The 11,962-nt window shown below is 42.7% G+C and overlaps 1 protein-coding gene across 1 annotated transcript in view; it reads right to left on the bottom strand.

Annotated features, from left to right (window-relative positions):
- The window catches only part of nfam1 (NFAT activating protein with ITAM motif 1), a 32,288-nt gene that overhangs the window by 5,611 nt on the left and 14,715 nt on the right, over positions 1-11,962 (bottom strand). Inside the window, exons 2-5 of the transcript XR_011991691.1 lie at positions 2,933-11,617; positions 1,587-1,680; positions 984-1,033; positions 39-138 (exon numbers count right to left, since the gene is read on the bottom strand). The gene's annotated coding sequence lies outside the window, so the exon portion shown is untranslated. The remainder of the gene's footprint in view (positions 1-38; positions 139-983; positions 1,034-1,586; positions 1,681-2,932; positions 11,618-11,962) is intronic.

Below are 11,962 nucleotides of genomic sequence, written 5' to 3'. Positions count from 1 at the left end.
CAGTGCAGTGCTGCAGTCTCAGTCTAATCGCGACTCACCGATCCCAGATGGTCATACGTTTCCCCATCATTGATGCCCTCAGCCTCTCCCCAATTGATCTGGATCCACAACCTTAGCTGGTTTACTGTTCTGAGGGAACTGCAGGACAACAGATGGAAGACAGCATTGATGCCACTGCTTGAGCGCAGTGCCGATCTGGGGAATTGGTTAAAAACAGCTCCGACTCCAGGGCATGTCGCATGTGAAGGCAATTGGATTTCGCTATTTTGTCAACAGTATGGGGACAGAGTATAAGCACAAGTCACGGCAGCCAGGCCTTCGTTTAACCAAACTGAAGGAAATCCACCCCAAAAGTAATAACGGCTATAGAAGGACCTGTGATGTATGGAAGGGCATCCCTGGTGGCCACATTTAGAGCCCTGAGCAAGGTAACGGGCAGCTTCACATTGCCAGCTGCCTGCAGTGACTAAGGTACCACTCTCCAAATGAGTGCTAACACTTTAGCAAGGCGCCCTACGATGCTGCAGCTGACCCACTGAGTGTAAAATGGAAACAGACCAGGGCGACGGCGGGTGTGAGCGGGAGGTGTGCATTACTGTTCTGAAAGAAAAGGTGAGGGAAGTGTGTGTTGGGGGGGGGGGAGCAGGGAAAGCCTCCTGGACGTCTTAATATAAATCTGGTGATAATTTGCGGTCTGCAGACTGATGTAAACACTTGAAGTAGTGTGGCGTTCTGTCTCTCACCACTCAAGTTTAGTGTTGCTGGTACATCTTTGAAGCAGATTGTAGTTAGTATTAAAATCAAACCCTGACTGACAGTTTGGCCTGTTGTGTCAGTCCAGCAATGGGCTACAGATTTAGCTACAGATTTAATGCATTTAATGCATGATATGTATACACGCAGCAAATATCTGCCAACTCCACAAATGTATTATGCACATTTTTCTTACACAGTTTATGCCAAGAAGTTAGTTGTATTCTCACCTTGTGCTTTGGACACCGTAGTGAGAAGTTGTCTTCATTCAGAGAGCAGTCTTTGGGTATAAAGAAAGATTGTGGGAATATGCATATTAATATATGAATTTATGCTTATTAATACACATAAGTCTCATATACTGTGAGGCTATAGTACTTACACAAACACATGCAGTAAACAGATAAGTTTATGCAAGGACATATTCTGCCTACAGATAAATCCCCCAGTAATTATTTTTTGTCCTCTGTAAGTGACATTATGGTTTTGCTCTTATCTCTTACACTACGCATACCACTCTACTAAATCCCATTATTCCTTAAAGACGAGAGTCTTGTCTTTAAGATGACATCACATGTGAGGGGGGTGTTATTTTTCCTATCTCCTTAATTGATGCAGAAAGAAATCAAAATGGGAAAAACCTTTTCCCCTTGATCTCAGGAGAACATGCAATACTTGGACTAACGCGTGCAACCATATGTATTAACTGGAAACAAAAACAAGCATTAATGGGCTCATGTAGGCCTACAGTACATTTGGCACATTTGTTGGTGTCCAAACATTACAGTCAGTAATGTAAAAAATGCAGAAAAGTTCCAATTGTGAGCTCTGACCTGCCTCTATGGCACACAGGTAGTGATATCGCAGAGTGCAGCCTTTGCTGTAGCAGCCAAGGGTTGAACCCACCATCTCGCAGTAAGAGCAGCACTACCAGAGAAAAGGGGAAGGTTTCTGTTACAACACACACTTCCACTGTTAAGCTAAACTAAATGACAGCAAACACTTTAAAAATAGGAAGAAGTCCTGTACATTGTACTTCTCTCTATTGCATTACCAGGGTCCAAACTGCATGACCAGTGTTAAATATAAAATGAATGTGATTTCCTTCACACAGCTGGTAATACAGTCCTTATAATACCTTATGTTGCGTCACATTAAGAATAAGATTTCGCAGAACTGTAGCAGCAATTTCAATTAGCTTGACCTCTTAAAATGTCACCCGATCTTCACTGAAGTCATAATAATAAAGTCTTACTTAACAAACACGGCATACAATATTTTATATTTCCACATTGTTGTTGACCAAATTGTTTAAACAGTGAAGGTCACAGATGGAAAGAATGTGCAGTGGTTAAGAAGCACTTTGGTCAGTTCCTCTATAAAAACTGCATCAATTCATGTAAATTGTTTCCCGTTTAATCCTGTTTTGGTTCATAGTCTGGTTGGACGGCCAATCTTCTTTTGAGTTGCAAATCACAGACAGATGCCCTAACACTCAGATGCTGTATTCTCTGATACAACTTTCTTCATTGATTTCAAGATCTCCAAGCACCAATGCAGCAAAACAGGCCAATCATTACACTTCCTCCACCATACTTCACAGTTGGGACAAGGTTGGTTTTGAAATGTTTTGTTTCCTCCAAGAATGTGTACATATACTAGTTCAGTTTAGTCGATTTTTTTCATAGAAAATCAATCCAGTAGTGTTGCAGAACATTCACGTTGTCTTTAGCAAACTTGGGTGATATTAATATGGATTCACCTGGGTCATATTACACTTGAACAGAATGCTTTGTGGTCTAACCCACCGCAAAATTGTTTGGAACATCTGATTCCAATTACAATTCCAATGTTAAAATCATTTGCTCAACAAAGATGACGTAAAATAGAAAATTTACACCCATGATGTCATGTCATGTCAATGCTGTCATATTTTCAACAATTTCAATGTTAACAGACTAAAAGAGTGATTTTGATCTATGTACAACTTAGCATCAAACTTAAGTACTACAGCTGAATAAATGAGGCCCTAAAATAATAAAACAAATAATACATAGTGATAAATAAAAATGTAAGTATGGATAAACAAGTTCCAAAATAAACATCTGTTTGAAAAAGAAAGTCACACATAAAGTCTAGTTAAATGAAAGATAAGGATAATAGTGGAGCAGAAACTCACCATATCTCTTGCACCATCTAGTGCCTCCTGTAGCCCGTAGAGCCTCCCATTGACCAAAAATACTCCACTGGCCCAGACTATGCAGCTCTCATGTACCCACAGCTCTTCAGGATCTAAGGGTACCTGAGGAAGCACGGCCAAAGCTGCTGAAAGATCAGAGGCGCCCTGCTTAAGAAGTTGCAGAGGTGGAGGAGGCTGGAAGGGCAACAAGGCTTTATTGTTGGTCGGTCCAGTTTTGCGCAAGTCCTCATTTGATTTATGTCGCCGTTTGAAACGTGGGTGAGAGGTCAGTTTCCTGTGTTGTGGCCTCTTCTGGGAATCCTCTGTTTGTGATTGTTGATTTGTTAACTGTTGATCACAGTTATTTAGCTCCTCTAATGGTTTCAACTCTACAGCCATGGTGTTCTTTTCAGACACCAAGTCCTGGTTATTCGGTAAAGTGACATTGTTCCCATTATCATCCATGTCGCAGTGTACATCCAATTCATCTAGTACAGATGTTGTGTCTGCTACAGTGGCGGTGAGGTGAAGGTCAGTAGCTTGATCTCCTGCTGAATTGCTACTTATTTGGGATGTATGGGGTTGGATTGCCACTTCGGGGTTCTCTTGTTTGGTTGATTCAGCTGTGATGGATCCTAAATTTGCCTCTGGACTGCTTAGCCTGACTGTTCCTTGACTTTGCCTTGTGACTGGAGGATTTTTAGGAAGTTTTGTTAAATAATCAGGAGGATAGTAGGGTCCATAGAGGTCACCCAGATCTTTGTAGTTAGCCCACTTTTTGCACAAGCAGCAAAGGAGATGGCCACGTGTGCTTGACTCACTCATCGCGGGTCCTGAGAGAACATACCCAGATGAAGGAAGCGCCTTACCAGTCGTGCTAGACTGAATAAGAGCTATCTCTACATTTTCTAACGTTTTCTTCTCTTTAACTTTACTCTTCTCCCCGTCTCTCTTGACTAGTGAAGAAAGGGTTGAATTGGGAGGAGCAGCACCACATACTCCTTCCTTCACTGTGCATCTCCCTCCTCCATCATCTGCAGTACTCTCTAACTTTTTCTTTTCATCTTCCCAGTTTACTATAGTGCACACGTTCCCCATCTCCAGCTTACTCTCTACATGAATGTAAGGAGCAAAAGCTGACTTATTGTAACCATGGAAAATGCCCGCACTGCTAATTTCTCCAATCCCAGCATTAATATCCTCCTTATCCAGTATGCTGTCTACCTCTTGCCTTCTCTGATTTTCACCCAGCCCTCCATAGCTTTCCTCCCTCTCTGCCCGTCTCTGCTTGCAGGGCTTCACATTAAACTCTTCTTTCGTCTCTTCAGCCTCAACAACTTCATTTCCCGTCTGAGATGTATTACTGGGAGAGACAGAGGTAGTCGGCACGTTCTCGGTTTGCGGAGAGTCTGCAGGAATTATATTTATAGTGTTACAACTCTGTGCCTCTACAGGAGCTGTAGCAGCAGGAACAGGCGTCGATGTCTCTGAACTGGGGAGAATGGTAACAGGTGAACTCTGAGGCTGGGATTGAATTCTCTTTTGCTTATTCACACTACCAACAGGTCGTCCCCTTTTTTTCCCAGATGGAAAATAGCCTTTAGGCACTGCATTGTCATTCTTAGGTTCTATAAATTGTGAGCCTGTCATAATGTTCCTAGGAGAAGAGAGTTGATGATGGTGCGGCATTTGGATATGTGGCGGATTAGTCAGTAGGCAGTGCCCTAGACTCTGGTTATGATGTGATGACTTGGTATCAAGGAAGTCCCTTCCTGGATAATTATCCGTACCCATTCCCATCTCACCTTCCTGAAGTTTTTGTCTCAAAAGCATGGCTGCTGTGTGTTCACCTCGTCGGGTTTCCAGTTGTTGATAAGTAGCTGTAAAGTTTTGAATGTCAGATAATCCAGAAGATAAAGGAGGTGGAGAACCCTGTACAGGGCATGGTAAAGGTGGGGGTGGAGGTAACGGTCCTAAGAGAGGGAAATCGGGAGGCACCTGCAAATCATCCTTGTCCTTCTCTCCTGCACAGTCATTATCTACTTTAGGATGTCCTGACGCCCCTACTCCAAAGTCTAACTCTGGCTCCAGGTCTCTGACAATACCCATGGCTATGTTCCCCATCATATCACATTTGAGGATGCATTGATCCTGGTTAGGGTCACAAGGGTAGGCAGCGGGAGGTGGAGGGCCTGTATGTTCAACACCTCTGTACGATATGATGTCGTCTAAAGAGAGACCCTCGCTCAGGTATGTCAGGCAATTCTCAGACTCAGCTCCAGCTCTTATAAAAACTCCATCTGTAGAGTCATGGTCATGGGTATCAGGGCCATAAGAAGGTATTTCTGTCAGAGACAAATGATTTGATACTGAATCCATACTGACATTACTATGAGTATTAGCTGTTTTTTTAAGAGTGGGGGTAATTTTCTGCACTATTGCCTCCAGTTTCAGACCCCTGCTTTTCCTGGGTGGAAGAATTTTTGTTTTAACAAAAGAAGATGGAGATTTTGGAGAATCACTTTGAGGAGGTGTGGTGGAATGTGTTTTCTGATTGGTCAGATTATAGTGAGCTGCATTTGGACTCGAGAGACCAGAAGAAACATGTCTGGTTGCAGAACTGAGTACAATATTGGAGTGTTGACTAGGGGTCCCTGGCTGCTGCTGAGACACATCCTGGTGCTGTCGTTTTGCAGGAATTGGGGAGATAAAAGAACGAACCCTTCTTCTCATCATTAATGGATTTGTATCTCCAGAGCTCCCTGTTCTGGCTTTACCATGAGTCGTTATATTAATGCCTTTACCACTACTGCCTCCTTTATCAGACGCTCCATGAAGTGATTTTAAAATATTTTGTGATTCTACTCTGGAGGGATTTGACTCTAATTGTTTTGTCTCTGCTGGTGGGGCCAGAGGTAGAACTGATGGAGGAGGTTGCTGTTGTCTTTGAATATTTTCTTCTTCCCTTTTTCCTTCTTTCTCTTTTTCAGATGTTTGGTCCTGCATTTTCTCGCAAAAGCTTCCATGGGGAGATGTCTTTGGTAGTTGCCGCTGATCGGTAGCTAGATGGCTTTGTTGTTGGCCAGAAACTGGAAATGTCGCGTCTTTAGAAGAATTTTGAATATTGTTTGGAGCCGCCCAGCCATCTGAACTACGAGAAGATCGGAGAGAACTGGAATTGGACTGAAGATACATCTGTAACTTGTCAGCAGACTGTGGGTTTTGTGCTTGAGAAAGAGAAGGAAAATTATGATGCGGGGAAAGGTGGTGTGGATGTTGAAGAGTTTTGTTAGTCTCCTTTCTTCTGTCTTTAAACCCAAATCCACCAGTCACAGCAGAATGGTTGGATTCCTCTGATCCTTCAAAGTAGGACTGGAACCTTGATGAGGCTGGTGATGAATGAGTGTTCGAGTGTGAATGTGGAGGATGGTGGGGCTGATAAGGGGTTAATTTTTCTGAATTAACTCTTCCATCCTTAAATGGCTTTTTGTCCTGTGGTTGATGGGATGCATTGTCATGTTCAGAGACATTTTCATTAGCGGGAGAATCATTTTTAACTGATGTTTCAAGATGATGGGCTTTTTTAATATCCTGCTGTTTTTCCTCTAGCTCCATTTCCCTTTTTACGCCCTGCCCGTTACTAGTGCTCCCTTTATCTACTGTTGCAGAGAACGTGACTGATTGCTGAATGACAGAAGTTCCTTTGCACTCACTTTGTGACTCACAATTACTTCTCTCCCCTTTCACTCCATCAAGTTCTCTATCAGGAGTAGCAAGACAAGATGGTGAAATGTCACAGATAACTGAACGGCGCTCAGACAGTGACGTGTTCTGAGGCTGTCCCACTGTTATTCCACTGTGGCGTATTTGGTCAGTCTCCTGCAGTAGCAGCTGCTGTACTGCAGAAGAGGGGCTTGAATGGTTTGAAGAAAGTTTCCTGGAAGGTAGGGAGTAGTCGGCCAAATTGATGTGTCTGGAATGAGGCAGTATTGAAAGGTCAGCAGACAGTGGCATGGTTGAGGTAGAGTGACTTGGAGATTCCACTTTGCACTTATCTAAATGATTCCATTGTGCTCTTTTTGTTCCAACTCCTACAGTACCCCATGAACAGACAGGGGGGTCCTGCCCTATGCAAACCTCACTTTCATGTCTCTCCTTAAGAGGGTACAGTTTTTCATAGGCTGATGTTTGAGTCTGGATAAGATGGTTCATAGCCATCCTAGCTTGACTGGTCATGACATGAGGCCTTGTATGTTCCATCGTAGTTTGAGAATGTCTGTAATGGGAGTAGTTATGAGTAATAGATGCTTGGAATTGCTGAGCAATTCTTTCACTACGTCCATAATTTTTGTCTGTGTGGTAACCTTGGAGAACTTCTTGCAAGAGACTTGGAAATGGTTGCTGCAATTGAGCATTGCTATCTCTTCCCCTTTCAGTCACTGATCCTATGTCTTTCCTTCCATGGCCATCAATATCCAATGTCTTTCTTACTTCAGGGCTGTATTGACGCTGTGGTTGGCAGTAATCTTGAAATTGAAAATTCGGTCCCATTCCTACTTCACTCAACAAAGGTCGCCCACTGTTCTTCATCCCACTATTTTGTGGTGATTTAGAATAACCAAGCAGTGCCTTTTGAGTGTCAGAATGGGCATGAGAAGCTAACCAGTGCTCAACAGAGGATTTAGGGGAAACTTTTGCTCCGTGAGGGGAAGGGTTAGTAGTCAGATTACCCCTACTTTCTCCATTGTGGTTACTAGAATTTGTGAAGGAAAACTGAGAAGGAGTCTGTTGTTTAGAGTAAGAGCTATAACTTCCTGGGTTGTTAGGACAATCTGGCGTATAAGTTGGTTCGGACATGACAGCATTTGACTGTTCTTCCTGCTGCGTAATCTCTGACCGAGTTGAGACAATCACCCCTACACCTCCTGCAGTATGTGTTTCTGTAGAATTCTGTTTAACACCTGGTTCATTAGAACGTTCAAAATCTTTCAGTTTTTCTATTTCACCCTCCTTTTCTTTGGTGCATTCCTCAGTGTGACTTTCTTCTTCATTTTGTTTGGTTTTCCTTTTCTCTTTGCCATATTTTTCTCTTCCTTGACAAATATCACTATTATGTTTTCCCTCAGCTATTTTACTGCCCTTGTTTACTCCTTGCTCATTTTTATTGCTCAACTGTTCACAATCCATCACTTTAGGTTGAACGCAAGAAACACTGGACTTGGCTGATGAAATGATGGTCGGAGAGTGAGTTGAAGAAACTGAAAGAGAAGTTGAAGGAGGGTGCGTTGGAGAAAGGAACGCACTGTGCTGTACAGATGGACTAAGGTGAGAGGAAAATGAGGAAGATGAAGGAGCAGAAGAATCAGGAAGAGGTGAAACCTGACTACCTTCATTTTGGGACTTGACTTCTGCTTGGTTCTTTTGATTCTGTGGTGGGGGACAGCTACCAGTTGACTTAGTTTCACTCAAAGTTGTCATCTTCTCAGTTGGGGTTTCTGAAAGCTCCTGCCCATCACCACCATCATCTCTTGGGCTCTCCAGCGGCTGAGAGTCCTCATCTATTCCACATTCAGAATTGGTACCCCCACTATTTGGTCTTTTACTGGGCTCTGTCCTTATCGGTGCACCACAAGGAGCACTAACATCACTGTTTCTTTGCTGATGTGCAAGCATAGCATGCATTGGTTTTTGAATTTGATGCCCAGTATCTTTGTTTCTCTTGTCTGATAGCACAGAACCAGAAAGCATCACGTGTTGCACAGTATCCGGTAATTTAGCCACCTGTGAAGACAGAGCAATTAAACTGTTGGTCCCAGGGTCTAAGATTAGCTTATCATGTGAGGAAGAGGAGTAGAAGGAAGAAGATGAATGTTCATCACTTCCCCCTCCTTTGGTTCCTACTCTGAGGCGTGTTTGAGAATGACTGCTACCTGTATTTGCATTCAGACCAGCAGTACTAATGTTACCGCTGCTGCCACAACTACTGCTGTTGCTGTTAGAGCTGGGTGTAGGGCTCAGCTGAGACATCATCTGCAACAGACGATTGTGGCTGTTTCGAGATTTTTGTATAGGGGGATGTGACTGGGAGTGTGTAGGAGGTACAACAGAACTGCCTGCTCCTTCTAAGACACCCATCAATGGTGAAGGTGATGAACTACAGCTGGGTGACTGCACAACAGAAGCAACTGGAGATGGATTGGAGATTGGGCTAAAGTTTTGATGGATTTGAGCCTGCTGAGTTTGGGAATGCATTGGAGATTTGGAAACGTCATGTGATGGGAACTGAGGCACAGACAGATTCATAGAGGAAGACTTTGAAGATGAAGGGTGTTTAGGGTACGGAAGCCCCGGCTGGTTTAACAAATTAGATGGGTGTGTTTTGAGAGTGTCATAACCTGGGCCTAAACTTTGCTGAGGGTGTCGATGAGGATGAAGTGGGTGAGCTGGATGAGAATGAGATGACTGAGAGTTGTATAAATAATCAGAAATTGGGTAACTCTGCCCTACACTGTCAAACAGTCCTGTATTATTGTGATTAGCTAAACCAAGGTTGTGACTTGAAGTAGCACTAGAAGAATTGTTACTTTTACTCTCAAAACTGCCACCACTTCTTCCACTCTGGTATCTTTGTGGCAGAGAGTTATAGACTCCGGCCGGACCTGTGGGTGCATTTGCGGGGTAGTGTGAGAAAGGAGGTGGGAATCGGTGTCCTGGGAGAGCATAACCCCTTTGAAGTTGCCCATGATGTAAAGTCTGATGAGAAGGATAATTTGGGGCTTGATGACGCAAGGGTATCTGAGGTCCTGCTGCAGTCTGGACAGGGGGGTTCTGACCCAGACTATATTGGTGGGAGGGAGAAAAGGCTCCAGCACCACTACTACCATTACTGTTGTTGCTACTACCACCAGATCCAGCGATTGCTCCATAGTCCATCTGATAGCGAGACATCCCAGAAGCAGAACCTGAGGTTCTCACAGGTCGGTACTGGTGAGGCACTTGTCCATCCATATTTGAAAAACCCAAACCTGTCCCATAACCTAATCCTTGGCCCCCTCTTCGGTGTCCTTCCTTACTTGTCGATGAATAATAATAATCCATCATGTCTTTCCGATAAGGGCTGTTGGTGCCGTTTCCACCACCATGTTTTGCATCACATGGCAAGGCTTCTCCACTGCCACCTCCTCTGCCTCGAGAACCATAACCCTGCATAAGGGCTGCTTGGCTGCTCTGGAGGGACATCATAGAGTGAGGATTGTGTTGCTGCTGTTGGACCCCCACATACTCCTCTGGCATTCTTGGGGAGTTCTGAGGACCTAATGGCTGGGCTAGGTAGGAAGAGGCCCCCCTGCCTCCATCAATCGCACTGGTGAACCCCAGATGTGGAGTAGGGGGAGCAGAACTCTCACGGAAACTTTGCATTTCCAAACCCCCTTTGTTGAATAAATTATAAGCAACTCTACTGTTTCTCGTGTCCGTTGCCAAAATTTAAAAACTGTAAGACACAACACTGTGGTGAGAGTACTCTGAGAACACTGCAGCCGTTTCCGTAGCCGTAACAGTACAAAAATGCTCAATTGTAATCACAGGCAAAATTTCAGTCACAAGCAGAAGAAGTCCGACATTGTCGTAAATGCAGTTGAAGCCGGTGCAATTTTGGCAGTCATAGCAGCAATACTTGTAAGAATTAGTTTTAGCTGTAGCACATTGATCACTGGAGACCTAGCCAAGCAAGCTGCATTGCTGCAGTTTTTTTTTTTTTTTTAAATTGGTGTAGTAATAAAAAAATAGTATGTTAACTTTGTATTTGCAAAGTTAAACAAAAGTAGAAGTTGCATTTGTGGCTACACAAATTTAAGTTACAATCGCAAACTAATATGAAATGCAGGTGCTGTAATTTTGATAAAGCAAATGTAGCAGTTTGGCACTAATGAGAAAAAAATTAAATCATTGTTGTAACAAAGGTAGACTGAAGAAAACAGGAGTAAAATTAAGGTCTTACTACCCTTAGCAATGACTATAATAACACTTAGATGCAAACAAAATTTTGCAATAATGTGATGATTGTGATTTTTACGGAAAACCAACATTAATCATTTAGTCACTGCAAATTCACTGCACTGAAAATGTTTAAACTAGACAATCAGATGTCACAGTTATTTTTTAAATTCTAAATCTAAAGAACAGTTTTGTAATGACTTAGCAGCAGTACTGTACGATATACAGCACGATAGATTTTTCAGCCTGATAAAATGCTTTGCTTTGTTCTAGTGACACAACACAGCAAAATTTGACATTCTCAGCTGTTGCTTACAGAAGAATCTACTGCAGTTCTTCGTGCCATTTCAATTTGCTTTAGCGGACTCTTCCATTGTGAAAAAATTAAAATAAAAAATAAAAAAATAAAACAGTCACTCTTTGGTCCCCCATCAATCCATTTTCACTTTTCCGAGTTGCTGCTTCTTTTCCATATTTTTTACTTAAAAAAAAATCCCCTTCATGTTTTATTCATGATCCTCTTAGTGCACGTTTCATCCCTCATGCTGTAATTCCTGGTGTCCTGATCCTTCTTTCCCATTGTGGCGTCCTTCCCCACATGCCAGCTGAACACCTTCTGGTTTCCTCGTTTTTGTGCAAAGGCTGATCTTCACACATTTAATTGCCAGACTTGCAACTGACAGTAAATACCTGAAAGTACAGGAAAAGAAGTCTGAATACCAACTAACATTTTTAAAAAGCCACAAATGTTTCAGTCAGCCTCCATTTGCTTTTTTCCCCCCAAAGGTTTTCAATACATGCATGCAGAACTGATATATGAAAATGCATGCATATATTGAGAAATAAATGTATACACACACATACATGTACACACACACACACATAGGTTTTTAAATTTTTGTATGTACTGATTGTTCTGCCTCTAAACATTGAAACTAAACTGGGATACTGAAAAATGACACATGCAACTCTGAATAACAAGGAACAATCCACAGAGACAAAAAGAAATATCTAGATAAAAAGACTAATACTATG

This window comes from Paramormyrops kingsleyae, chromosome 5 (assembly GCF_048594095.1).
Source record: "Paramormyrops kingsleyae isolate MSU_618 chromosome 5, PKINGS_0.4, whole genome shotgun sequence".
NCBI lineage: Eukaryota > Metazoa > Chordata > Actinopteri > Osteoglossiformes > Mormyridae > Paramormyrops > Paramormyrops kingsleyae.
This window is presented reverse-complemented; position numbering and strand designations above follow the sequence as displayed.